The sequence below is a fragment of the Paramisgurnus dabryanus genome, chromosome 16, assembly GCF_030506205.2.
Source record: "Paramisgurnus dabryanus chromosome 16, PD_genome_1.1, whole genome shotgun sequence".
Lineage (NCBI taxonomy): Eukaryota > Metazoa > Chordata > Actinopteri > Cypriniformes > Cobitidae > Paramisgurnus > Paramisgurnus dabryanus.
Window position 1 is genome coordinate 3,279,412 of NC_133352.1, and position 13,595 is coordinate 3,293,006.

Sequence of the window (13,595 nt, forward strand, 5' to 3'; positions counted from 1 at the left end):
TAACAGACTGATGGGTAAGCCGATCTGTCTGTTTCCTGACCTGGGCCCTGGATAGTTAGACAATATCAAAAGTAAGACTATTGGTCAGATTTCTAGAGAGTATAGCACTTCCTTTCGGAGACAGATGGAGGCCATCTCTCTTTAGCAGGTCAGGTCTTCTCCAGAAATGCGTCTAATTGTCCATAAACCCTACGTTATGCTGAGGGCACCACTTTGACATCCAGCCATGAAGAGACACTAATCTACTGTAAGTTTCATCCCCCCGGTAGGCGGGGAGGGGACCAGAGCAAATTACATTGTCTGACATTGTTTTTGCAATTTCACACACCTCTTTAATAGTATATTTGGTGATCTCCGACTGGCGGAGTCTAGTTTCATTCATGCCGGCGTGAATAACAATCTTAGAAAATGTATGTTTAGCATTAGCCAGCATTTTAAGTTTTGATCTAATGTCAGATGCTCTGGCTCCCGGTATGCAATCGACTATGGTGGCTGGTGCCTCAATGTCAACGTTCCTGAGTATAGAATCTCCAATAACCAGGGCACTTTTAACAGATGTCTCAGCCACAGAGCTGCCAACTTCTGAGTTCAGCTTGGAGTGAGATTTTTATTTTTTTGTGGTAATAATTTTTAAGTCCTTAACCAATTGATAATAGTGTGGATTTTAGCTATTTCTGTATAAAATAGTTGGAAAAACTGCGTAAAAATGGATTACAATACAAATCGAATCATATTTTACAAGTTAAATTGAAATAAAAGCTTTTACTGAGTTTAACTGACTGAAATTAGAGTCTTTATTATTATTTCATACACTTCTATTATGCTTTCCTTCTGATAAAAGTGCCAAAAAAGTTCTTAAAATCTAATGAATAGGCTACTGGTCTCTTTAAAATGTATAACTGCAGATAACAGCAGCTTTGATTCAGTTTATCCACTGAGAAAGAGAAGCATAAAGTGATGATTTGTGATTTATTTGTGATAGAGGGACTGTCACAATCAAATAAACAAAATGAGTACTTTATATTAAACTAAAGCAACAGATAATGTGCATGTCAAGACCATATAATTATATTTCGTATATATTATTGTTTATAGATGACTTTTTTCTCTTTTATTAAAAACTGTCACAGCAAACATCACACAGGCTTGTACTGATTACAGACATGCACACGCGGGTGAGGGTTGATTAAAATTGCTGTTTTCTGAGGGTATCTGTGTGCGTGGAATCCGGGCAGGTCTCTGCTTCTCATCCAGACCTTGACGAATTGTGTGTTCGACTGTTTTTTTTTTTTTTTTTATTAAGAAAATATAAACAAAACAATTGTTGTACATACAACACAATGAAACTGCTCAAGTAATATTTCAAGTGCTAGGGGGTGGTATCAAAAACAAACAATATTATAAAAAGACTTTGAAGAGAGTACATACTTGTAAAATATGGATAGCTTTGCGGTTTTTTGATGGCAATATCGAATCAATATAACACTTAACTTCATTTTTAAAAGCAATAAAACATGTTTTTTTTTCCTGACATTTTACACTTGTGGATGTGAAATTTTGCCATGAAAATAAAAAAATTGATAAAATAAGTATGGGTCTGTTTATCAGTAATACCTAAAAGAACATCTTTCCACTGTAAAGTAAAGCTTTCTTCAACATTTTCAATAATAAAATTAAGTACATTTTGCCAGAAAAGAAATAAATGAGGACAATGCCAAAATAAATGAATAGCTGTCTCTGGTTTCTGCTTACAAAAGCTACATCTTTCATCTATATCTTTTTTAAACTTGGTTAAATAATGTTTAGCCGGATATATTCTGTGAAGGAGTTTAAAAGATACTTCTTTAACTTTGTTTGTTAAGAGATAGCGATTGGGCAGAAGCCAGACTTTTTTCCAGTCAACATCACTTATAAATTGATTCCAAAACGAAATTACGTTTGGTCTCGAAACAATATCCTTCTGGAAAAGGGCTCTAATTGATCTATTATAATTAATATAATGACCAGAGAAACAAATTTTACCTACAAATGTATGAATTGGAGAGAGGGGTGAGAGTTGCTGGTAATCTAATCTTTTTTGCTGTTTGAACAACATGCATATCTTGGAAGAAATTGCACCAAAAACAGTTGCAAATTCCTTTGGTGGTATGGGTATATTATATTTTGCCATAAATTCTTCATAAGTAAAAAGAAGGCCATCTGAATTAAATAACTGGTCTACCAAAATAATATTATTTCGAAACCATTTTTCAAAGAAAATAGTCTTTTGTTTAAATAGAATGTCCTTATTATTCCAGATAAAGTAGTGATGGGGTGAAAAGTTGTGCTTGTAAATCAAATTCCATGCTAGAAAAGCTTGACGATGAAATGCAGAAAGTTTCACAGGTATTTTGTTAACATCAAAATTGCAAACAAGGAAAAAATTAACACCACCCAAACTGGATAAAACATGAAGGGGAATAATATTCCAAATAGAGGCTGGATACTTAACCATTTGTCTAATCCAGTTAATTTTAAACGTGTTGTTTAATGTAGTGAAGTTTAGAAAATTGAGACCACCATTTTCATACGAGTTCATTAAAACCGTTTTTCTTATATAATGTATCCTATTTTTCCAAATAAAGTTAAAGAGCACCAATTATGCTAATAAATTAGCACGTTAGCACGTTATTGTAATATCCCATAGTACATACATGTTATTAAAACTTGAACTAATGCACTGTGAGTCTTATAAATTGCTTACATACCTCACCAATTTCTGCATGTCTGGAAAACGCTCGGATTTAGTTCCTGTCTCCGCCTCCCAAAATGTCTAGTGTATTCGGATTGGTCAGATGACTACTCAACTGTTATTGGTCAACTGGGTTCGGCGTGTGTTTGAAAGGTTACGCCCCTGACTACGCGTGGGTTTTCCGGTTCTGACTGAGAGTCACAGGCAACGTAAACAAGCGCTATATTTCTCTATAAACGATGGTGTCTGTACTGTACTGCCTTACCACTTCAAGCTCGATCCAGAGAGTTCAGACGGCCGTTACGATATAAACGATCTCCGTCAATGAACGCGATTGGATTTAACTTTTTTAGGTGTCCTTAGCTCTGCCAGAATGCTAAACGAAGACGAAAATGTGTTGCAAAGACATCCAAAAGGTAATTATAACGTACTACATTACTTTGCAAACTATATGGAAACACCAAATGTAGCACATAGAAAGTATTTTTTGAAATGATTATAAAACAATTTCACTTATTAACATTATTTTACTATAGTAAACTTTATTATAAAAGCCTGCTTACATACTATATTACTGTGCAAACTATATGGAAACACCAAATGTAGCACATAGAAAGTATTTGTTGAAATGATTATAAAACTATTTCATTTGTTAACATTATTTTACTATAGTAAACTTTATTATAAAAGACCGCTTACATACTATATTACTGTGCAAACTATATGGAAACACCAAATGTAGCACATAGAAAGTATTTGTTGAAATGATTATAAAACTATTTCACTTATTAACATTATTTTACTATAGTAAACTTTATTATAAAAGACTGTTACATACTATATTACTGTGCAAACTATATGGAAACACCAAATGTAGCACAAAGAAAGTATTAATTGAAATGAATGTTCTACATTATTTCACTATGGTAAACTTTTTTATGAAAGACTGCTTACTTATAAGTGCTATGTTTTTACTTTTTAGGTTTTAAGGAGAATGCAACATGTTCCAGGGCCTCTTACCTGCGTGATTCATCATCCAGGTTTTGCACAAATTGTCTAAATCCCTACACCCAGAACATTTATTGTACCGACTATAAGCCTTTGAGGTGAAGGACTAGAATAAGTTTTATTACATTTTTAAACCAATAACACTAAAGTATCATTAAAGTAACAAAGTACCCAAAAGAACAAAAGATGTAACTTTAAAGAAAATATAATAGTCAGTCAAAAGTTTTTTTTATTTATTACAAATATATATTTAAATGTTAAACAATATATAAATAAACATACTTTAGTAACCATATTGTGCTCTTGTTTCAAAAATTGTTCAATTCATTTCTTACAGCTATCTATTCAGATAAATGGCATATCAAAGCTTTGTCAGCTGGTGCTATTTAAGACGACACTATAAGGTTATCATCCTGTCGTGTGTTGTTCTCCAGATACGCTTGGAGCTTCCTGATCAAATCGGTCACAATTTTGGCTTTCGACGACCTCTTCACTGAAGATGGCATGCAATCACGTCCTCCTTTGAAGGTCTCTCAAACTGTGATGCCAGGTCCATTGGAATCAGGGCTTCCTTCAGCTTATCTTCAAATACCTCATCAAACACAAGCCTGATCACATCATCCACATAACTGTAGAAATATTGCAGTCAATAAATCTTTTGTTTTGATCATTTATTTCCCTGCTTCATACATTAAGTTTTTAATTATGAATGTATTTGAAATAAAACATTACTGCTTACGGTATGTCACTTGTGTGTTTTGGGAACATAGCCTTGTACTTTCCCTCTCCTGCTTTTGTTACGGATTGGTGACATTGTAATGGATGGCTGCAAGGTACAAATACCTGTAAAATATAAACAAGCATTTAATTTATTGTAAAAGTAAATACTACTTTATTTAACACAGTTACTAAAATACTTAAATACCTGCAAAGCATTCCAATAAATAAGAAAATCAATTTTTTTGCTGCAAATCTGAAATCTCAGGCTACGGACGGCAAAGGCATCCACTGATGATGGTGATGGAAACATTGTGAAACGATGCTACTGCCTGGGTTCCTATTATTATGCAGAGAAAAAAAAAACTTTGTCATCATCAGTTATACATCTAAGACTGGTAGTGGTTTCACTAGCTAAATACATCATATGTGTGACACACCTTTGCTCCTCATATGCCAGTCTGACTCCTTGTACTGTGTGTTATGATGTTGCATGTTTGCATACAGTGTAGAAGGATGTGTCCAGCTGCGAATCTAGGACAAATAGACAAATAAAACAAACATGTATTCAGTCAAAAATACATATTATAACAACAGAGTACAACGACTATAACTCGTTAGACTATTCATTAAAACGTTAATGTATTACATATTACATGGCCCAACATTAGCAACACACATTACGTGTTTACTTCGTTTCAAAATCTAAGAAAGCTTCAAGTAAATACAACAGTAAAATACATATAACTTTAAACAAATCATCTGTACTTAGAGTTTCTTGAGTTTGATCATGAGAACAAATTTTACTGGTAACAGTTTAGCTGGCATTTGTATTTGTATTTAGCTTAGCAACTTAGCAAGTTTGTAAACATGTCTAAACCAACATCGATTAAAAAAACGATAGTCTGCATAATTCAACATACACGTGTGTAAATATGGTACGTTGTTTATGAAATACAGTATTACAACACAAAACAATTAGCTTGCAAGCTTAGCTCTACACGCACATTATGTTAATCTCCGGTTACCGGTTACGTAACGTACAGTAAAAGGCAAATAATAAACGTGAATACTTACAGCCTGTGATCCAGAAGTGCACAGTAATCCAACTTTCAAGAGGAGACGTCGTGCAAATCCAGCTTCGGTTCATGAGAAGCAGTTATTGTGAAAACTCCGTGAACAACTTCTGACTGGATTTTTCCGGAACCGTATTAAACATGATGTCCTCTGTGGAAGTCCATAAAGTGCTATTTTTCCCTCGCATCTAAAGAGACAGCGTCTACTCGAGAGATTTAATCGCTTAAACAATGAAACAAGAGTTTGCAAACAGAGTCAAAGCAGGGACTCACAACCTCCGCCATTTTAGCTCTCTTCTGACTCGGCGCTCCCCACCCCCGTCTTTGAGGGCGTACCCAAGCAAAGCAGAGAGGGCTGAACTATGATAATGTTGGTCTTATCTACGTCACTAATCCCAGGAAGTAAACTGTTGCCTACAATCCGAGTGTTTTTTGTAGTCCTCGAACGTTAGAGACGATAACTCGCGTCATCGTTTTCTTTGAGGTATGTACTTTTTGAATATCGTTAGCATGTACTAATGCACACTTACACACAAAAGGATGTTTAAAAACGTGTATCCCATAATAGGTGCTCTTTAAGAAGCATTTTATCAATCTCCTTCGATACTTTATCATCAACCTGAAGAGCCATAGCTGTGTAAGTTAATCGTGATAAACCTTCTGCTTTGGAAATCAGAATTCTCCCTCTTAATGATAAGTCTCTTAAGAGCCACTGATTAAACCTCCTTTGAGTTGTTTGAATTATAGGATTAAAATTTAATGAACTTCTACTCTGCTGATTCTTATTTATTGTAATTCCTAGATATTTGACTTCTGTTTTGATTGGAATGTTACAGTAAGATGCCATTGTGCATTCTTTAACCGCCATAAGTTCACACTTCTTTATATTCAGATAAACACCAGATGCTTTAGAAAACTCTTCTATGACTTTAATTGCAGTGGGTACTTGGTTTACATTTTTGAGAAAGAGGGTTGTATCATCTGCTAATTGTGTTATAATTAATTAATTCTTTATCAACGATAGTCATACCTTTAATTGTACTAGCTTTAACATGATAGGCTAGGAGCTGGCTTATTATCAGAAATAAATATGGAGAGACAGGGCAACCTTGCCTAATGCCTCTTGACAAATTAAACCGACTAGAAGTGCCACCCATCAATTTAATTGAACTATTGATATTCTTATAAAGGGTTTTAATTGCGCTAGTGAAAAAATTTCCAAACCCAAATTTTATAAGTGAATTAAAAATAAATTGATGTTCCACAGAGTCAAAGGCCTTGCGGAAATCCAGAAAAAGAATGAACCCATTATCTTCATTAAATTCAGGATAATCCAAGATATCTAAAACTAATCTTATGTTGTTTGTGATATGTCTATTTCTCATGAAGCCAGATTGTGTTTCTTCAATAATTGAGTCAAGTACTGTTTTTAGGCTTTTAGCGAAAATTAGGGCAAACAATTTATAATCATTATTTAACAAACTAATTGGGCGCCAATTATAAGTAAATCTTTTTTTGGTTTGTGTATTAGTGTGATTAACCCTTGAGTCAAAGTTGGTGGGAGGCATTGATTAGTAATACTTTCATTAAACATCTTGAGCAAAAAAGGGGCCAAGTCTTTAGTAAATTCTTTATAAAATTCTGCGGTTAAGCCATCTGTACCAGGTGATTTATTATTTTTTAAATGATTAATTGCCTTAATCAGCTCCTCAACAGAAATTGGCATATCACAAAGTTCATTTTCATTTTTGTTAATAGTTTTCACCTCTATAGAATTTAGGAAAGCATCAGATACTTCTTGAGAATTTATAAAATTCAGAACAGTAATTGGAAATTAATTTATGGTCCTTTGTTACAACCCCATTCACATTTAATTTACTAATGTTGTTATGGATATGGTGTCTCTCTAAATTAAAGAAGTACTGTGAATTTTGCTAGCCTTCTTCAAGCCATCGCCTCCTTGATCGCACAAATGCACCTTCTGCTTTCTTTCTATATATTTCATCCAGTTTGATTTGCAGGTCTGATAATAATAGTTTTTCTTCATCCAATAAATTGTCAGGGCATTCATTTGTTAATTTTGTTATTTTACCAACAATATCGGCTTCTTCTGCTTTTTTACGTTCAGCTATCCGACTGCCAAATTTTCTTAAATATTTAGTCATCTCAAATTTCAAAAGATCCCAGTTTGAGCAAAAAGCATTATCCTTATTGGCTTTATCCCAGAAACTACATATCAATTTTGTGATTACTTGTTTAGCTTCATCATATAGTAGCAATGAATTGTTAAGCTTCCAATACGATCCATTTATAGAACAATTTGTATTAGAGAATTTAATATTAATGCTGATGGCTTTGTGATATGTTAGTGGAGTAGCAATACTGTCAACTTCTGCATCATCTTTGTTAAATCTCTCAGACAATAGCCAGAAGTCAATTCTGGATTTACTAGACCCTGTTTTATTACTACAGGTAAAAGATTTATTATCTGGAAATCTTGCTCTCCAAATATCTGTGAGACTGAATTTAACCATGAAGTTTTTTAAATTTTTGTTATTTATGTTGGGTCGACCTGGCGGCCATTTATCCACGGTTCCATTTAGTATTATATTAAAATCCCCTCCAACTAGTAAAATGGCATTTGGATATTTATTTAACCATTCAACAAATATATTTTCTATAGATTCAAATAAATTGTTATTTTCCAAGCTGTTGTTGTACCCATATACGTTTCCCAAAATTAATATATAATCAATATATTTAATTACATGGCAAATAAGTGTAAAATATGTAAAATATCTTCATTAAACCTATATTTTAAAGTGATAACTCCCGCGGAGTGTTCAGATCCATGGGCAAACCATGCAGAATTACCCCATTGTGAAGTCCAAAATTTAGTTTCTCCTTCAGTACAGTGAGTTTCTTGTACAAAGCAAAAATCAGTCCTAAACTGTTTGGCATAAAGAAATAAAGCTTTCCTTTTAATATTATTTCGTAACCCCCTAGCATTAAAGGAAATAAATGATAACTGTGTCAGATTAATAAGAGAATAACACAACTAAAGTGTCCGGTCAATCTGGTAAACGTTGAAATCAACATGGTATTGAAATCGATACCTACTATATAATTAAAGTAATTAGAAATTAGGAAAAAACTGTCTTTTTTAACCCTTGGTGGTAGCTGTCTAAGCGTTACCTCACTTTTGTGAATTCCCAATTAACATGAAGAAACAAAATAATTAAAGTATCTTAAACCATAGTCATTTTTACAAACTAGCCATAGCTTTCTGAACACAATTGTGACCCGGACTTAAAAACTCCATATAACGTTAGTCCATACTAAAGTTAACAGCAACAGATCAACATACTGGTTGGATATAAACCATACAGTAAAACATATAGTAAAACATTTTTACGAACTGGTCATACCTTTTTAAACACAAGTTGAAACTACATATAGTAGTTACTAAAGTGCAGAGTACCAGAATTGAGGGCATCATAGGGCTTTCTTTTTTAGAAACTTTGAGTAGCCAAAAGTAGCCCCTTTCCTCTGCTCACCCCGTAACTTCAGTTCCCTTCAATGAAACCTCGGCCTCAAACAAAGTACACAGATTTGCCATCATCGCGTGCTTTTTTGATCAGAGGCCACAGTTTCTGTCTACAATCTCTGTCCTCCTTTGTCAGGTCCTCCTTAAATTGCATGCGATGATTCCGGAGAAACTCGCTGCCTTTAGCCGCTTTCCATACTGCATCTCTAATTCTTCTAGCAGTGAACCGAATGATTGTTGCGCGGGGCCTCGTCTCATTAACACGCTTGGATCCCAGTCGATGAGCGACATCAATGGCATCTGGTAGTTTCGTCGCTTCGTGTGGTAACATTTCCTGACATACGCGGATTACCTCCTCTCGAACATTCTCCTTGGTTGTTTCTGGCAGTCCATGGAGCCGCAGATTCCAGCGCCTACCATACCGTTCTAAATCCATTACCCGGTTCATGCATATCTTGGTTGTTTGTTCGCCCCTGTCCAGTCGTTTCTCCATGTAGAGCATTTTGCTTTTTATCTCTTTTATTTCTGCACAGGCTGTTTGCACCATCGTTTCCAACGCATCACTTCTTGTATTGATAAGATTAGCGAGCTTTGTCACAATCTCATCAGAGTTGGATATATTTCCAGCATTAATTCTGGCTAATGTCGTTTTTTTTGCAAGTGGAGGTTTGTTTGGAGTTATAGGGCATGGTGGAAATTCATCTTCATCCAGATCCTGAGTCATCCCGCTTTCATATTGATGATCGTCTGCAGCAGGTACACGTGAATCAAGTTTCCCGGAGTCACTAACCCGTTTTTGTGCAGATTTAGGCATGTTTTCGGATGAAATATGTCTTCCGAGTTATACAAAATACTTTACGATTTAAACCAAATAGAAATTTCGCTGGCAGCTGCGTTAACTGTTTTCCTATTAAAACTTTGGTATCGAGAGCTCAAAACTTTGATTGTTCATGCCGCCATCTTGCCGGAACAGTGTGTGTTCGACTGGTGCGGCGCTGACTGATCGGCTTATGACATCAGAGTAACGCGAGAGCAAAGGTAAGGGCGTACCCTTTTGTAACATTTCGAATTGCTCTCGCGGTACTCTGATGTCCTCGCTGCCGAACTTCCTGCGCAGCCCCACATAAAGTGAAATGCTCTTTGACTTTTTGCAGCAAAGTACCAGCAACATAGCAACATGAGAAGTGGTGGCACGCAAAAGACAGTGAAGGTACGCTTAAATATAAAAGTGTCAGTACTGCGAGCACTGGTTTAGCTACTTACATCGTGCGTTGCTCTTTCACCATCGCGCAGCCGCGCACTCGCTCTGTAGTTTGTAGCTGGCGCTCCGGCATCTGTAAACAATAACTCCACCTTCTTTGATTTGATTGGCCTTCGCATCATTTTGACTTTGACGAGCGCCTTATGTTGATTGAGGCAGGCCAGATAGAGATAGCTAGGCGTTTTACAGTATGTACAATTAGGTATATTAGGCAATTATTTCATGACTTTTATTAAACTCAATGGGAATGTCAATGGTGGGCACGAGCCTGCGTGAGAAAATGGATGTGTGGCGTGAGAGCGTGAGAATGGGGTCAATTGCGGGTGTCTCACGGTGAATGCGTGAGAGTTGGCAGCTATGCAGCCGGTGTATTGCTGAGTGGACAAAATCTGTTTGATATTAAAACAGGAGCGTGATTTGGGTGCCGAATGTGACTATGCCGCCTGACAGTCACCCAGTTAGTCAGCCGCCTTGACTCTGAAGTCGGAACCGAGCCATGTGTATTACGCTTAACACTAGGCGCACTCGAAACAGTGTTTGTAACACATGAGGTACTTAAGAATTCTAATTTAAGTAATGTTTTACATTGTTTATGCCATATATGTTTTCAAAATAGTATTATCCCATCTAAGTGGAATAGATAAATTATTAAACCTATTCAGAAATCTATAAAAGATAATCCTAGAGTCCCATTGAATTATAGAGGGATTAGTTTGATTAGCACAGTCTATAAAATGTATTCAGGAGTTCTTAATAACAGACTGAATACCTTTTTGGAGGTTTATGGAGGATTGGTAGATAAACAGAATGGTTTTAGGCAAAATAGGGCTTGTATTGATCATATTTATGTGTTATCTTCTGTGGTGAGAGCTCGTTTGGATAAAGGTAAGAGTACTTTTGCCTGCTTTGTTGACTTTAAAAAGGCATTTGATTGTGTTAACTGTGATTTATTGTTGTTTAAATTACTTTCTTTTGGTAGTAATGGAAAATTTTATAATGTTATAAAAGCTCTTTATAAAGATCCCATTGCGTGTGTACAGAAAAATAGTTTAAGAACGGATTGGTTTCCAATGCCTTTTGGGGTGAAGCAGGGAGACTTACTCTCCCCTTCCTTATTTGCCTTTTATATAAATGATTTAGCTCAGGAAATTAAGCAGGGTAAGTTTTGTGTGCCAATTGAGGATATGAATTTAAGTATTCTACTTTATGCAGATTACATTGTTCTGATAGCGGAAAATGAAGTGAATTTACAAAATATGCTTAATATTATGAGTTTGTGGTGTGGTAAATGGCGTCTTACTATTAATAGTGAAAAAACACAAGTAGTTCATTTTAGAGGGAAACGTGAATTAAAGAGTACTTACATATTTCAGTTTGGCCATCTACCTTTAAACTATACTCGTCATTATAAATATCTTGGTTTTGTCTTTGATGATAATATGAAGATCACAGAAGGAAGGAAAATTCTAGCAGAGTCTGCTGGAAGAGCATTAGATTCTGTATTGAGTAAAATGAAAAACAGATTTATGTTTTTCTACATTTACACAACTGTATAAATCTTTGCTTGATTCAGTGTTGTTTTATGCTGCAGGAGTATGGGGTTTTGAAGAGGTTTTTGATTGTAACTCTGTTCAAAACCGTGCTTTAAGATGTTTTTTTGGTGTGCATAAATATGCAGCAAAGGTAGCGGTTAATGGGGATGCAGGATGGGATCCATGTATTGTAAAGCAAAGGTGTGAAATGCTACGATTATGGAACCGTCTTGTTAGTCTGCCAGAGGAAAGGTCAACTAGAAAAATTTTTAATAGGGACAGAGCAAAGTATCATCCATGGGCAGGAGAGGATTCATTAATACTATCTGAGTCTGACTTACATATAATGTACCAAAATAATCTTCAATGTAATATAAATGTCGTCAGACAAAGATTGTTAAGTAAATATAAAAAGCAATGGAAGCAGGATATATGGAAGAAGCCAAAACTTAGAAATGATGTTCACTTTAAGAAAGAATATGTTACAGAACCTTATTTGTGCCCAATTGAGAACTAGTACCTTACTTTTGGCAGTGGAAGTGGGTCGATTTAAAGGTATACCTGAACATTTACGTTTATGTGAATTCTGTGAGCTGCAGGTTTTGGAAGATGAATTTCATTTTTTGTTTTTTATTGTCCATTATATTGCGATTTAAGGAACTCTCTGTTTGAATCAGCCCAGTTAAAAAAATCCTGATATATTTTGGAAATATGAAGAGGAAATGTTATGTTGGCTGTTTGAAAAAGATGTCTTTTCTTTGGCAAAATTTATAGAAAGGCCTGGTGTCGGCGGCAAACTATTTTGTATCCCATATGAAAAGCCAACCCTGTTTGTATGTGTATTTTTAGTGGTTCAATTGTGTTGGGATGCGTTTTGTGTTATGTTATGGCCATCTGGAAAAAATGGTGAAAGTATTACTGTAGTGTCTAATAAGCCCATGAGGGCTGGGCACCATATGGTGTTTGACACTTAAATAAATATATCATTCATTCATTGTAACATTAACATTAGCGGTCTTACTGTCCTCAACTAGCGTTCGGATGCGCGCTTCTAGTTCTGCAACCTTCTCCGTCAGCCTTACTACTTCAATACACTTAGCACATGTAAACCCCTTTATGCTGACGGAAGAAGCTAAACTGTACATGTGGCAAGTAGTGCAGGTTACAATGACAAGCGGAGTTGTACCGTTTTCATGCTGGGCGATGGCGTCTCCGTTCGCCCGAACGCGGTCTGTGAAGCTGCATCGAGACGGGTGCTCGCTCGCAGCACGCCTTGGCCGCCTACGAGCGTCTGTGGTCAGGGCAGCGTTTCTCAAAGTGTGGGGCGGGCCCCACTGGTGGGGAACAGGAACATTACAAGTGGGGCGTGACAAATGGGAGGAAATTTGGTCATTTTTGTGCCCATCTCTATTAACTTCTTTTAATCATTGACCATACACTCAAAATGATACATTTAAATATAAGCCTAACTTAAAGCAACATCAGACTGTGAAGAAAATGTCACCCGGAACCATAGTCTACAAGAATGAATTAAGCAGAATTGAAGTGGAACAAAAACTTTAATGTGGAGAGGCGGTATAGGCGGTAGTGGGTATAAAAGTAAACAATGGATACGTTTGTGACAAGGAATGAAAACTGGAGATTCTGTACTAGCAGAGAAAACCAAGACAGACAGTCGACCCAATCAACCAAAACGCCAGCCGAAAAGAAAGTATGATGACTT

At 35.8% G+C, this 13,595-nt stretch overlaps 1 long non-coding RNA gene across 1 annotated transcript; it reads right to left on the bottom strand.

Annotated features, from left to right (window-relative positions):
• Nucleotides 1-4,662: 4,662 nt before the first annotated feature.
• On the bottom strand, nt 4,663-6,114 carry LOC135735320 (uncharacterized). The gene is made up of 3 exons (XR_010527480.2): nt 5,534-6,114; nt 4,897-4,990; nt 4,663-4,796 (listed from the first exon to the last, which is right to left on the bottom strand). It is a non-coding gene; the product is annotated as an uncharacterized lncRNA (long non-coding RNA).
• Between the last annotated feature and the right edge of the window lie 7,481 nt (nt 6,115-13,595).